The sequence below is a fragment of the Stylophora pistillata genome, chromosome 4 (assembly GCF_964205215.1).
Source record: "Stylophora pistillata chromosome 4, jaStyPist1.2, whole genome shotgun sequence".
In the NCBI taxonomy this organism is placed as follows: domain Eukaryota; kingdom Metazoa; phylum Cnidaria; class Anthozoa; order Scleractinia; family Pocilloporidae; genus Stylophora; species Stylophora pistillata.
In genome coordinates, this window is record NC_142522.1 from 10,049,702 (window position 1) to 10,064,134 (window position 14,433).

Here is a 14,433-nt window from a genome sequence, read left to right on the forward strand (position 1 = left end):
TGCTTTTCAGCCCAAATTATAGAGTCGGAAAGTAATAATAAACTTGCCAAGTTAATCATTAGCAGTCATTTAACTGACCACTCACAAATGGTCGAAAATTTAACTAACAACTGATTAATAGCCAAAATTTTAACTGACAACTGAGAGACCCTCTCAACGAGACCCTCTCAACGGCCTGTTTGTATTGTCTTCCACCTGTCTTGAACGCGCGCGGTTATTTAAAGCGGGAGAACCAAAATAAAAGTAAGAATAATCTTTCAGGTAAAATTTAATCCATGTTTCTTTCCCGAAATCAACTTAAGTAGAATTTTTGAGCGAGTCTTTGTGGATTTAAGGGTCAATTTTGGCTTAAAATGGCGTTTTTTTGTCGTTTTCGTCTCAGAAATGACGTCATTTTCTGAGTTTTGGTCGGACTGTAAAAGTCATTCCTTCGCTCGCCCTTTATATCACTTCCTGTTCCTGTTAACGTGTGTATGACACAATTTTTTTTTTTAAGTATTTTCCTTTCTTAATATAAGTAGTAAATGAAAAATGTTTCGATAATGCGAAAAAAAAAGAATTTGGATGATTTTTTTGCGGCGGAAATACCGCTTATTTCCTTATAAATGTGTGCCGGGAAACTGGGGACGATGCTTGTTACGTCACAGTGTTTGATAACATTGCTGTCGCGCAGGCGCCTCCTAATTGCTCTGGGCTTGGAATGTGCGAGTGATTTAACGCTAATTTTCGACCCGCACTGTTTAATTTGGTTATGTCTAGCGATTCGGAAAGTAGTGAGACTGGATTCTCCAGAAAGTATCTTTTTACGTCATTTTGGCCGCGCGATCTCTGGGACAATTTTATGATGAAAGTAGCGCGCATTTTGAACGAAAAAAAGGGGTTTCATAATATTCTCAAGATCTTAAAACTTCACAGTCGTTTTCCTTACATTACCAACGACAAGAATTAGCGGAAAAAATTGTGTCCTATACACTTTGAACCCGATGTGTTTTGGTCTTATTTCGTGAGATTTCTCGTAACTGGGAAAAGCCAATGTATTGTGCTGGTCAAATCGCTCTGCCGAATTGAAGTGACTTCATAAATTTCTGTATTTGAGTTGAAAAAATTTATTCATATATCTGCTTCCGACCTTCAACAGTGGTCTTATTTGTTTAAACTTCACCGAAAGAGTATACCAGCGCGCATGACCAAACTTCTCACTTTGCACTACAGTTCCGGTAAAATTGAAGAACAGCACCCTAAAATATCTGTCAGCCAACAGTCGGCCGACAGACGGTGAACGAAACATAGAAAACGCAACGAAAACACAACCGAAACACATCGAAAACACGGGCTCCTGCAATTTTGTGAGTCTTTGAAAAAATTTACCCTTATTAACAAAACTCTTCCAATTTCAGCAGAACGAAATGTGTCAGTCAGATACTACACATCAAGTTCACATAAATGACAGTCGATATACCCAATAATGCCTCACACTGGAAATTTACCTCTATCGCTTAGTGTTTGTCAAAATTCATTTTGAGGTAATTGTGAACGTTCAAACTTACCAAGATGACAGTCCATATACGCGTTTCTGAATTTGTTTTCATTGTATTTTCTGTGTTTCGTTCGCCGACAGTTGGCCGACTGTCGGCCGACAGAAATATTTTGGGGAGCTGTTCTTCAATTTTTACCACAGTTCCTACAAAGAACTCAAATCGCTCTTCATGTTATTTAACGAAGAAAATATTCCTTATTCCTTTATTCTAATGGCGTTAAACTTAACTTAACATAATCAACCACTACCCACATATAGCATAGCTAGTCTCGGCGGGCAGTGTGTGGACGCTAAAACATCTTACATACATTTCGGTTCAACAAAAGACTCAATAAATATACAAGAAACAGAAATTAAATATTAAATCATTAATTTAAAAGCAGAAATGACCGTATGAGATAAAAATACAGAAATAGAAACACATGACAATAAATAGAAGAATACATAAGTTATACACCACTATTAACTGAATTTAACTTTTGACACATCATTGATTATTCGTTCTACGAATAATCTAACTTCCCAGCAGTTAACCAAGTGACTAATTGATTCAAACGAATTCGGTTCAGTCGCCCACATCAACACTCTTTTCGCTATTACTCTTTCTGACATTTGGTTTAAAATCAAAGGACAACTGCCTGACAAACATACAGTTCTACTACAATTACCTTCGGTTATAAGTTTCTTGAAATCCAGATAAAAGCAATGAATACTGAAGCTCTACTTTCCTGAAAAAAATAACAAGTTGTTACATTTACTAGTTTAAACACAACACACCTACCATGTGAACACTCTCAGTATTATTAAAGTCATAGACACGTAATCATGAAACTGAAATGATAACTCCCTATCGTAAAAGTTTTCGTTTAAACGCTGGTCGGGAAACGAGCCCGCGGATAGAAGACCGGATTCGATGAAAAGCGAAAATCGAGCTTGGTTTTTCTTTTTCTCTGGATCTTTATGCATAGAATACTTCAATGAAAAACGGAAACAGCGCATATAGCCCATGTCGATACTTCTTAGGCAAATTTTCAGTATGTACATACTTCTAAAGCAAATTTTCAACAGCGAACCCGGGGGCGCTAACTCCGGTTTGGTGTTCGTTCGAAATCAGCCCACTTGGAGCCATCAGATTTAGTCAAAGAAATAAAGTTCAAGTGGATGATTTTTTAAGCGTTAGATCTACGCAAGTGTTTACCGAGATATCTTTAAAATATATCAGATTCTCTGGATCTTTTCTTTTGACTCGTTTGATACCACTGGTTTACTTCCTCCATAATTATTTAGTCGACCACAACGTTAATATTAGAGATTCATCGAGAAGATAGCTCTCTGTATAACAGGTTACGCTTAAAACATTTCGAACTGAATTAAAATCGATTCATGAGTTGCAAAATTACTATAATACCGAACAAACTGAACAGACAGTACTTACCGTGTTGTCCGCTTTAGAAAGTGAAGGTCACGATCTTGCCGAAGAACGATACAACACGTGACCATGATGTTTGTCTTTCAATCACCCCTTGTTGAGGGTCCCCAATAGGTTTATCGGGATCCGGGATTTTGCTTATTTGAAGGCCGGGATTCGATATTTTGAAGGAAAAGGGGGACGAGATTCGGGATTGTATTTTGGACCGGGACACGGGATTTGGCGATTTTAACAGGCGAGAATCGGGAAATGTCGCTTCAAAGAAACCGTGATTCGGGAATTTTAGAGTCTGAAATATGCAAAGAAAATCAAGCTGTCATCTTAGCTAACTCATCTTATTAACGTCGGAAATGGTCGGAAATGGCCGAACAGTGACCTGGTTGACATCACGTTTTCCACGACCCTATCACGCTGCTCTGTGACCCTTATGGTGACCTGTGGTCTATTTTCGTGAACCTTGGACACCTTGGCCGCAATGATGACAATGTCTTTGGGATCTTCGTTATTTTTTGACCGTGATCTTTCTAGTGTCAAGTTTATACAGATCCTGATCGGTGCACGTGGGATATTCGACGCGAAGTTATCGTTTGCGTAGTTTTAACGCGCCCTAGCGATGTCGGTTAACATCGACAATTCGTGATGTTGTCGATGTTATTAGCTGCGTTGCATTATTTAGCCGTAGGTGACCAAAGCGCACTATAAGAGTTTGTATGGATTTAAAATTCAAACTATCTCTGTTTTTCCTTTGAAAGATACAATACAGAGACGCGTACTCTTTATACGCGTCAAAATCGCTCAAATGGCTCACAGAAGCGTTTCGGCGACATAAAAAAGAAAACCGCTCAGAGAGTTTCGAACTTTATCGTAGCTTTTCAAAGGAAAACAGAAATAGTTTTCGTTCGAAATTGAAATCCATACAGGCTCTTATTTTAACCTCTTATAGACCGCTTTGGTTACCGGTGATTACGGCATTTTGAGCCGGAAAATGTAAACTGGGGTCGAAAAGAATATATGTTTCTGTATCTGTTGAGCCCAATTGTACTCGATTTTATAGAATTTCCAGATGATCGTTGCTATGGCTGAAAATTGTGAATGAGCAAACTGTCTTCTGAGTTGCAATTCACGGTGACTTGCCATAGGTGTAGTGAACAGTGAATTTGCCGTGGTACGTCGTGATATGTACCCTTAATGCTCCTTACTGATCGCTATCATCTCCGAGAGACACTTTTTTCAGGGATCGAAGTGATCCAGAAGGCAGGCGTTATCGAACAAAAGAGGCAAAACAGAAAAAAAGAAAAAAAACCCAAAAAAAACAAATTAGAAAAACCATAAAAATGACTCATTGACTGACGAAACTCGTTTAAAACCAGTCAAGAAAAACAAATGAACTAAATCATCGTTTTAGAGTAGAGAGATACAGCTAATTCAACGTATTAGTCAGTGCTTGGGTCTGCTGTGAGGGAATCTGAAACGGAACTTCAAGGATCATTTTTGCTGAGGTAAGGAATTAAGAAAATATGACCAGGATCGGGATTAGCCGGTAGAAACCGTCGGGATCTCGGGATTGAGGGAAAATTCCAGTCGGGATGGCGGGATTGAAGAACCCTCTTGGGGACCCTCCTTGTTGTTCCTCGTCACGTCATACGATAACATTTATCCACCGGAAAGAAAATTTAGCACAATTCTTTCTAAGATTGCATGTTCCGAAGTCTTAAATGTTAGCTTTGATATAATTTTGAGAAAAGCAAATTAATCCAGCAACAGGAAACGGAAACGTTGATTTACCTTACCGCCCCCTCCCCCCATTTCTCCTTGACTAGCCTTAGTTCTCCACGTCCTGTGTTCCTTTCGAAGAGGAGCTCGGATTTGAAGATTGTCGAACGTCTTTGTGGTAGGTTTTAGACACTAAATTTATTCCCTAGATAATATATGGCTTCTTGGAGTGCTATTCGTGTTAAGTGAAGAAGGTTTAGGTTACTAACGAGACAATGAAATTGCCCAGGTCGGTAAAACACTTTGGCCTATTAGGGACCCAGTTTGCGTCCAAACAACGAGGAAGCCAGCACAGTCAGACAGACATAGAGTAGATCACAAGTTTTTTATAAGCAAGCGTAATGAAACGCTGAAATTTTTAACTTAACTTGCTACAGCTTCGACTGCACTGTTTATTTACTATTAACATGATTCTTCTTGTGTTTGCAGTGATCTTGAAACTATTGAATGTTGTTAAATATAATCCCCAAAATGAATTCGAAGTTGAAGGGATTGGTCAACAGTATTCAACGAACCTGAGGCAATAGTTATTTTAGTATATTTGCTCAGGTGTTTTTACACTTTCTTGGAAGATAAGATTAAGTCAGAACTTTTTGGGATGTCTATTAACTATGGTTACCTGCATATAATGAACACAATGCTAATTAGTCTGCCTACAAAATGTATGACCTTACTCTGAAATTACGCAAGATCGAAGTTGACTTCATCTCTAATTTCCTCTGCCCAGTGTTGGGAAGATGAAAAGCTAAAGATCCCTTCCTCCGTTATCGACGGGTGTCTTTAATTGTTTGATATAAGCAAACATTTTGATTCGCAAGATACAAGTATGACGATGTAGTTATGCTGAAATTAGCTTAGATCAACGCGTAACTTATCACGGACGTGACAACGGCCGTGGTATCTTCTAGATAGTGATATTACGTCATTTGCAGTAAAGCACTATTTGAGCAATAGTGAAAATCAGACCTGAAAAAAATTTCAGACCTGTACGGGATTCGAACCACTGACCTCTGCGATACTAGTGCAGCGCTCTACCAATTGAGCTAACAAGCCAACTGGGAGCAGGCCATCAAATTAATTCGATATAAACCCGTAGATGATAAATCGAACAACAACAAACATATGAAACATATGTGTGAACTGCGGTTATGAGACGTATATGAGAACGATCCTTCGCAGTAAAGCACTATTTGAGCAATAGTGAAAATCAGACCTGAAAAAAAAAAAATCGAATCCCGTACAGGCCTGAAATTTTTTTCAGGTCTGATTTTCACTATTGCTCAAATAGTGCTTTACTGCGAAGGATCGTTCTCATATACGTCTCATAACCGCAGTTCACACATATGTTTCATATGTTTGTTGTTGTTCGATTTATCATCTACGGGTTTATATCGAATTAATTTGATGGCCTGCTCCCAGTTGGCTTGTTAGCTCAATTGGTAGAGCGCTGCACTAGTATCGCAGAGGTCAGTGGTTCGAATCCCGTACAGGCCTGAAATTTTTTTCAGGTCTGATTTTCACTATTGCTCAAATAGTGCTTTACTGCGAAGGATCGTTCTCATATACGTCTCAACCGCAGTTCACACATATGTTTCATATGTTTGTTGTTGTTCGATTACGTCATTTGTTCTTTTTTGCAACCTCCATAGGAATTGAATTCGCATAAATCACCTCTTAAACAGAGGTGAAAATATTCACAGTCATTTGAATAAGACTAATCTAGGTCTAAAGTCAATATTTTCTAGGTTTTCAATTTATCGTGAAAAGGTTTTTTATCGACGAAACTATCTGCTTTTGGGATTGCCATATTTTCAAGATATAGACTAAGAAAAAGGCGCAAACATAGCAGTATACAATGGTAGGTTAGCGTGTGCTCGATCCTTGAATTTTACCATTGCTTAGTCAGCATATGGATAACTCTTAACTGGCAGACTTTCAGCAAAGCTTGGCTAAGAATGAGTGCTAATTTCTTCGCACAGGGTAACAAACGAAGCAAAAACAACCCTGGTGCCATGAAGACTATGAAGAGCACCATCAAAATGAGTATTTCTAAATTTCTGTTCCCTGCTTCTCGTGGGCACTGACAGCTGTGACCCTTTTCGCAATTTTGTGACGAACTGATTCGGTTTATTCGATTCAGATTTCTCGGCGATACTTTTGGAGCCCAGTGTCTGTTGCACTTGTGTAATACTGCTTATCTATTTTTGTTAGCAGTCAAAGATCAGTGTTCAAAATGATTGTTTAATACCACCGCATGTCTGTCAACGCGACTTTGATAACAATGCCTCCAAATGAATGTTGGGATTGGCCGACTTTGTGCCAGGTCCCTCAAGGGGCAGGTTTCGCACGGTCTGCTGTTGTTGTTTGAGATGCTAGAACCGAGCCAAAAAAGTTTCGCAAATTCTTTCAAATTGTATTTTTACGAACCTTCTTCTTTCTATTCTTTTCTTTTCTAGGTGCAAAATTTTAACGAAAACCTATCTATAATTCATGCCAAACGAAACTCAGTTACAAGTTCGTGCAGAGGTCGATAATAAGCTGTTGAAATGTTTCCCTACACCTTCCAGTCCGTCCTAATTGAGGTAGACCGTTTAAAGCTCTAATGAGAACAAAACATACGGAAGCTAAGAAAAATCAATTCGGACAATAGTGGAAATATAAGACTTAAAAGCGGCGGAATTAGCTTAAAAGAAACCAAAAATGCGACTCTGGCTGGAAAATGAAAACAAAACTTGCTTCACAGTACAGAGCAACGTTGCTTGCAGCCCATGTATATAATCTGCGGCCGAACAAGGTGAATGAAATGTGGTCGAGGAACATTAAAAAAACCTTGAGATAAATTCTATTTCTTGGTCCTCGATAAATTGTTTCACTGAGTTAATGTGTGCAAACCTTGAAGCCATGATTCTGGGCAAGCAGGGAACGTTGCAAAAGGAAGGCGGGAAAAACCGATACGATTCTTCTCATTTGTGAAAAGAATCGTATCAGCCTCTGATTGGTCATACGATATTTTTCATCAGTGAGGAAAATCGTTTGACCAGTGGGATTAATTACTTTTCATCAAAGAGAGACGATTTTTATCAAGTGACTCGGTACCGAGTAAATCTCAGTACTTAAATAATGATTATATCTTATATATATAGAGAATAATTGTTTGAAAGAAAATTTGCGCTGAGCGGGATTTGAACCCAGGTCCCTCCTGTTACTAATCAGGTGTGATGACCACTAGACTATCAGAACAACCATGCTGGCAACACGGCAATCGAAGATGTGATTCTACGTGATCGGAGACGTGGTCTCCCGGTAAATTTAACTTTCAAGGTGACAGGGTAGGGGAAGCCTATAACCCCATATGAAACCCAACTATGGATCTATTAAAGATACACGACCGAAGTCAACTTAGCGGATGACAAAGGAGGATCCAATTACGGATACAGGCTAATTTTAATTAAACAAATTCTGTACACGAGGGAAACCCTGACCCTGTACACCCCAAATAATTATACTTAAATAGAATAAATTGTTCATTATATTGATCTATGCATTACACTCAAGACAGTGAGAAATATGTTGCATCAAGAAAAATACATCTACTTGTATAATAAAGATCTCTGTCCAAGTTACTTTCAGTTACTTTCTAAAGTAATTTATTACCAGATAAAGCATTACCATTTATAACAGAAAAATAATTATTTTGATCATGCCACTTGACATACCAAAGCTATGGAAATAATCTACATGTAAGTGTCAAAGTCTGATCAAAGATTCTTAATCAAAGCCTTTGTGGTTGGCTATTGAAAAGTCCAAAATTGGAAGTGTTATTGGCTTTTGGCTGGTTGTTAAATAGCACCACCTAGTAAATAAAGTCCTGATAAACAAACCTGTTTCGTGATTGCTCACCCATCAGGGGATTTTATTGACAAGAATATTCGTAACCATCGTTTATACACTATACAGATTTGCCTAAGAGGCGTAGCAGTAAATATAAGTGCTTTGTTCAATTATTAGGGACCTTAAGCAACCACGACGGCGACGGCAACGAGGACGTGGAAAAACAAGAGATCTCATTGCAGAACAATAGCTCAGCACGTGCGTTTTGAAACTTTGTACATTTCTTAGCCGTCCTATGCAAAACAACAACGTAAAATCGCCAAAATTTGCGTCGTCTGCGAACCGAAACCGCGACGTCAAACTATTTTAATTTTCATTTGGAACTCAACGTTACTTTTATACGTCATGCTGAAGTTGAGCTGTGGCGCCATATGAGACAGTAAGCTCCTGCAGCCATGTTAGAAATTCTAACTAAGAGTAGAAATTCATTTTTTAATTGGATTCTTCCTTGGCGTTGCCGTCCTGACTGCTTAAGGTCCCTATTGCGCAGTATCGCTTTGCTTCTGTGGCGGCATGAGGACACAAGTTCATAACGTTTATCAAGTGATGATAATTCAGGTCGGCAGATAATGAGTAGCTTTTCTTTCAGGCAGAGGTTCCATCTTTTACTTCCGCTGTTGTAGGGTGATCTTGATGAAAGGATGCGCCATGAAATAAAGTGGTAAACGTTGCTTTCTTCAAGAGTCCAGATATGTTGGCTGAGTTCGGTGGAGTTTCTGTGTTTTTTGTGTCGGGATGAAGGCAACTTCCCACTAACTCGCATGCTTCAGGGCCGTCGAAGCTGCCCATTGTGACGTCAAATGTTGTGTCGCCCTTCTTTTACCAAGGTTGCTGTTTATGCGTAAGGATCGAGCCTTTTTAGCCGGTGTTATGATGTTTCTTTCGCTGTCGGTGATGTTGTCGTAGGCTGAGGCAAAGTCGAGTGCTCTGTTTAGGAGGTCCTGGCTGATAGAGGGGTAGAATTCTTCGATGTCAAAGCAAATTAAACTGTGCAGTTGTTGGTTTTTAATGGCTTTAAACCACTCAGTCGATTACGGATGCTGGGGAGTAGCCAATATTGAACTTTTCCATCGCGGATTCTTGTAAAGTGCTTGACAAGTGTTAACTTGGAGCGAATTAGCCACCGTTGCACGTCAGTAAGGAAAACAGCACTACTGAAACATACATCGGACTCACAGAAAACGGCTTTAAAACTAGATCATTAACCACATCGCATCCTTCCGACATGTGAAATACAGAAATTTTACTGAACTCAGCAAACATATCTGGACTCTTGAAGAAAATAACGTTGACCACTTTATTTCATGGGGCATCCTTTCATCAAAATCACCCTACAACAGCGCAAGTAAAAGATGCAACATCTGCTTTAAAAAAAAATTTTACTCATCACCTGCCGACCTGAATTATCATCACTTAATAAACGTTATGAACTTGTGTCCTCATGCCGCCACGGAAGCAAAGCGTTACTGCGCAATAATTGAACAAAGCACTTAAATTTACTGCCGCGCCTCTAATTTTGTGTCTCATAATGTTTTTCCTCCCTTGTTCCAGCTAATCCTGGTATCAGTCTTGGGGTCACAATTTGTAATTGGGAGTCCCAGAAGATGTTCTCCGGTGCGAAACTTCCTGATAAACTACCCCGATGATCCAGGAGCCGAAATGGAGTGTAAAGCGTGCCCTGAATGCCCGCTAGGATTAGGACTCGTACCCCAGTGTGGTACCAAGATCACTAACTAAACCACTATTAAATGTGAACCGTACCAACAGAACAAGACATATTCAGACAAACACGGCATTGAGAGTTGCAGGTTCTGTCATGACTGCGGGTTAAGGGACATCACTCAGCAGTGTACCCCGTCTCAAAATCGTAAATGTGGCATCAAGTGCCCTGAAAGACATTTCCTTGACGACAATGGTTTCTGTCAAGAATGCTACTTTTGTTGTCCCAATGTCGAAAAAGCTGGAAGAATGAAGAAATGTAAAGAAATTGGGATGGGAGAAGACTGGCAGTGTCCCAAGAACCAACAAAACTGTGCAAAGAAGCTTTTGATAATTCTACAGAAGCCTGCGTTGATACGACTTATGCTCCGCCCGGGACTTTCTTCCTAGTCACAATTTTGAAGCAAATAGAACAGAAAGTACTTCAAGTGAGAACATCCTAAAACCTACATCATCATCTGAAAACACAGCTTTGCCTTTACTGCTAACAAATGAAAAGAAGGCAAACATATCACCCTCAACCATAGTAATGATAATCATCCTGACTACCCTAGTTATTGTTGGTGTTGTATACGGAGTTAGAAGAATCATTACGAATAGGAATGGTTCAGGAGCAGAATCTCATGGTAAGAGATAATCATATTTGACAACACTGTTTTTAACTTTTTGAAGACAGTATCTTAGGCACTGAATTCTTATTAACAATTTGCGACACATCATGACAGTGTAGTAACCGATAAGTTATGTCCATGAAGTAATGTCTCCTCCGTTGTCAGTGGACAATAAAAATGGGTTTTTGTTTTGAAAACTTTTGACTTATTTCGAGATTGAAGTGAAATTTATTCAATACGCTGTCATCAAAGTTTAAATGCTAGTGATAAATTCAAAGATAAAATTTGAATTTATCAAATAAACGCACCCTAAAAAGAAAACCGGTCTGGAAAATGCGAGGTAGTTTGTATTTGATTGGTGATGCAATTCATTCTGGGAAAATATGTTAGACTCAAATTTGAACTAAAACCCCTTATTTCACTCTCTCTCTCTCTCTCTCTCTCTCTCTCTCTCTCTCTCTCTCTCTCTCTCTCTCTCTCTCTCTCTCTTTATCTCTCTCTCTCTCTCTCTCTCTCTCTCTCTCTCTCTTCCACACTCTCTCAAACACACAAAAAAAAAAAGCGAAAAAAAAATGAATAGAACGCTTCTGGAGAGATCCTTTGGGGGTAAACTAAGGAAACAATATCTTGAAGGGTGATGGCACGGACCAACTAACACCCCTCATTAACCAGAGACAATTGAACCTCATTAAAGTGATAAAACACAACTACTTTTCAGATCTACTCTATGGTGATCTTGGCTAATCGTACAAATCACTTGATATTGTGGTATTACACCATTTTATCATTTAACAAACAAACAATTTATAGTGATAACTCGACATATATACTGCCAGCCGTAGGGTCACCTGAACATGTGCCACTATATGAGATAAGATCAGAGGAAAGAGAGGAAAATGGCGGAATTGTTCAAGGTAAGGTTGGTAATACTTACTTTCACAACTTTCGACATGGTACCTCGTTGACAGTGGTGATAGCTCAGTTAGTGCTGGGGAGGTATTTACACTGAAAAAAACCCAGCTTAAGTCATTCCGTATTTGGCTTAGAAGTGCACAGTTTTGATTTATCACGTTCTGGTATGGCGCAGATGTAAAGAGTCTCTCAATTTCGTTAGAAATTCCCACATTTATTGGTATTTGTTGGGCACTATTTATAGTTACTGGCGTGACTGTTTTCTTCTTTAGTGCTGAGGGGTTTTACCACTCGCTTGGCAAATTAACAAGAGGTACTGAGACTGTAATTTTCTTCTTTATTCTCCTATACTGCTGCTTCTACTTCAGCTAATTTTCTCTCTCTCTTGTTCCACTGCTTATTTCTACTACTTTCAGCAAGGAGTGCTCCAGTATTAAATACAAAAATCACAGACATGTTTGGGTTAGCTAACCGTGGGAACTTCCAAACAGGATGTTCAGTGTGGGTAAAACTCAAGGTCAGTTTTACCAACTCAAACATGACCACCTAGTAAACTAGTTATCCTCAACCATAACAAGGGATTAAAATGTCTAGCACGGTAAGTGCTGAGCCAAGTTCAAGCACACACTAAAAATAAATGATCAAAACTATAGATTCATCAAAATAGCACGTAGGGGCGAAAAGGCGAGACTTAATAAAACAAAAGGTAAACCTAAAAATGCTTGAAATATCGAGCCTTGAAAACGCTCTACAACATTAGTTAAACTAGTGTTTGAGAGCTAAGCTCGGAAAAGAGGTAAAGGTCAGTTATTTTCGGAACTTATGAATAATTGATCATTATTAATTTTTTTTTTTGACAGATAATCGAACAGATGGGTAGGAGCAGTCTCCCGTTAGACGGCAAGCCATCAATAACAGGCCAAATATTGGACTAATTCCATCAGGTGAAGAGTCAGTCCTTCCTTCTGTATATTTATCTTGAATTTAGAGGAAAAAAAAAAGAGGAAAAATTACTCCCATTTTTAGGGCATTTAAGAGACAATTTTGAGCGGCGGTTACTGAACGTTTTACCGACACTTTGTCTATTATGTAGCTTTTTAGTCGTTATCGTAATCGCTAATAGATCGCCGTTTTAAAAGTATACAAAATAGCGTCTTGACCCTTAGCAGACCTTTGCATTTGCTATTTACGACAGTGATACCTGTAAATGTTTAACTTAAACCACGTGAATGCGCTCCGCAAACACTCACGAAATGCAACTCTCGATCATACCCTAGAACAGAGTTATCCAATCAGTGTTAAAAACCTTTTTTAAATTGGACAATTGCCAATTTCGAAAATCTATTTCCTCAGTCAAATTTGATAAAAGATCTAGTGTCCATGGTATTCTAAGAATTTAGGACCTTAGATAATATTCACCGTATTCTCATGTCACAGCTTTAATGTAACAAAGCCTGGTTATTTATCGAAACAAACTCTGTTTTTCAGATTGTAAAATCTCAAAAGTGTTTAATCTGAGAAATAACAATAAGTTAACGCAGCACGACGTTCAAAGGATGCTTGATCCAGTAGAGACATCAACAGAGAAAAGTTGGCGAGCGGTGGGGCAAATCTTAAAAGTTACCGATGAAGAACTGAAATTAATACATCTTCAATATCTGGCAAATGGAAGTCCCACAGAAAGTCTTCTAGGAAAATTGAAAACTTTTACACCAGAGCCCTCGATCAAAAAATTTGCTGAAGCTCTCATTAGTTGTGGCAGAATTGACGTGGCCAGCTACATTTGTAACTGGCCATGGGAGACACGTAACTGTACAGAACTGGAGCAACCAGAAATGGCCCATCAACCAGCCTGAGGATAGTCTTCTCCCTAACCGTTCATTTGCATGTCTCACGACGCTACCCCTATGCGTTTCGTGACATCCCAAAACTAGCCTATCCCTACCCCTATACGTTTCGTGACATTCCAAAACTAGCCTATCCCTACCCCTATGCGTTTCGTGACATCCCAAAACTAGCCTCAGATGGTAGACGTCACACGCTTCTAAAATGTCATTCCTTGTCGCGGCATACCCGTTAGAGAGCCTCGAGTGCTTCTATTTATTGAAAACACACACACACACATACACACACACACACACATACACACACGCACATACACACACACACATACACATACACACATACACACACACACACAAGCTCACAACAAAAACAAAAAAACTGGAATAAGAAAACAAAGCTGAAACAACTTCACTTTTCGAATTTCGATGGTCAGTTTGGCGAATGAACAATTAACAACGTGGACACCAATTAATGTGTTAAGAAGTATTTCATATGTTTTTCCCTCACTGTCTGAGCTATTTGGATGATTTATGTTTCTGTATCATTTGCCTGTTTCAATGATCACTACAAAGTGCATTTTTTTTAATCATTTAATTGCTTACAGCATAATATCAAACTAGTTTACATGTAATTTGATTCCTTGTCAATGCAAATTTTACAATGTCAAACTGTGCTAGAAACTGTTTAATTTTGCAATAAAAACACACTTTGTATCA

At 38.9% G+C, this 14,433-nt stretch overlaps 1 protein-coding gene and 1 pseudogene across 1 annotated transcript in view; one reads left to right on the forward strand and one right to left on the reverse strand.

Annotated features, from left to right (window-relative positions):
- Nucleotides 1-2,299, reverse strand: part of LOC148732405 (uncharacterized) — a 16,239-nt gene extending 13,940 nt beyond the window's left edge. The window contains exon 1 of the mRNA XM_088755788.1: nt 2,206-2,299. The gene's annotated coding sequence lies outside the window, so the exon portion shown is untranslated. The remainder of the gene's footprint in view (nt 1-2,205) is intronic.
- The window catches only part of LOC148732406 (uncharacterized), an 18,390-nt pseudogene extending 3,957 nt beyond the window's left edge, over nt 1-14,433 (forward strand).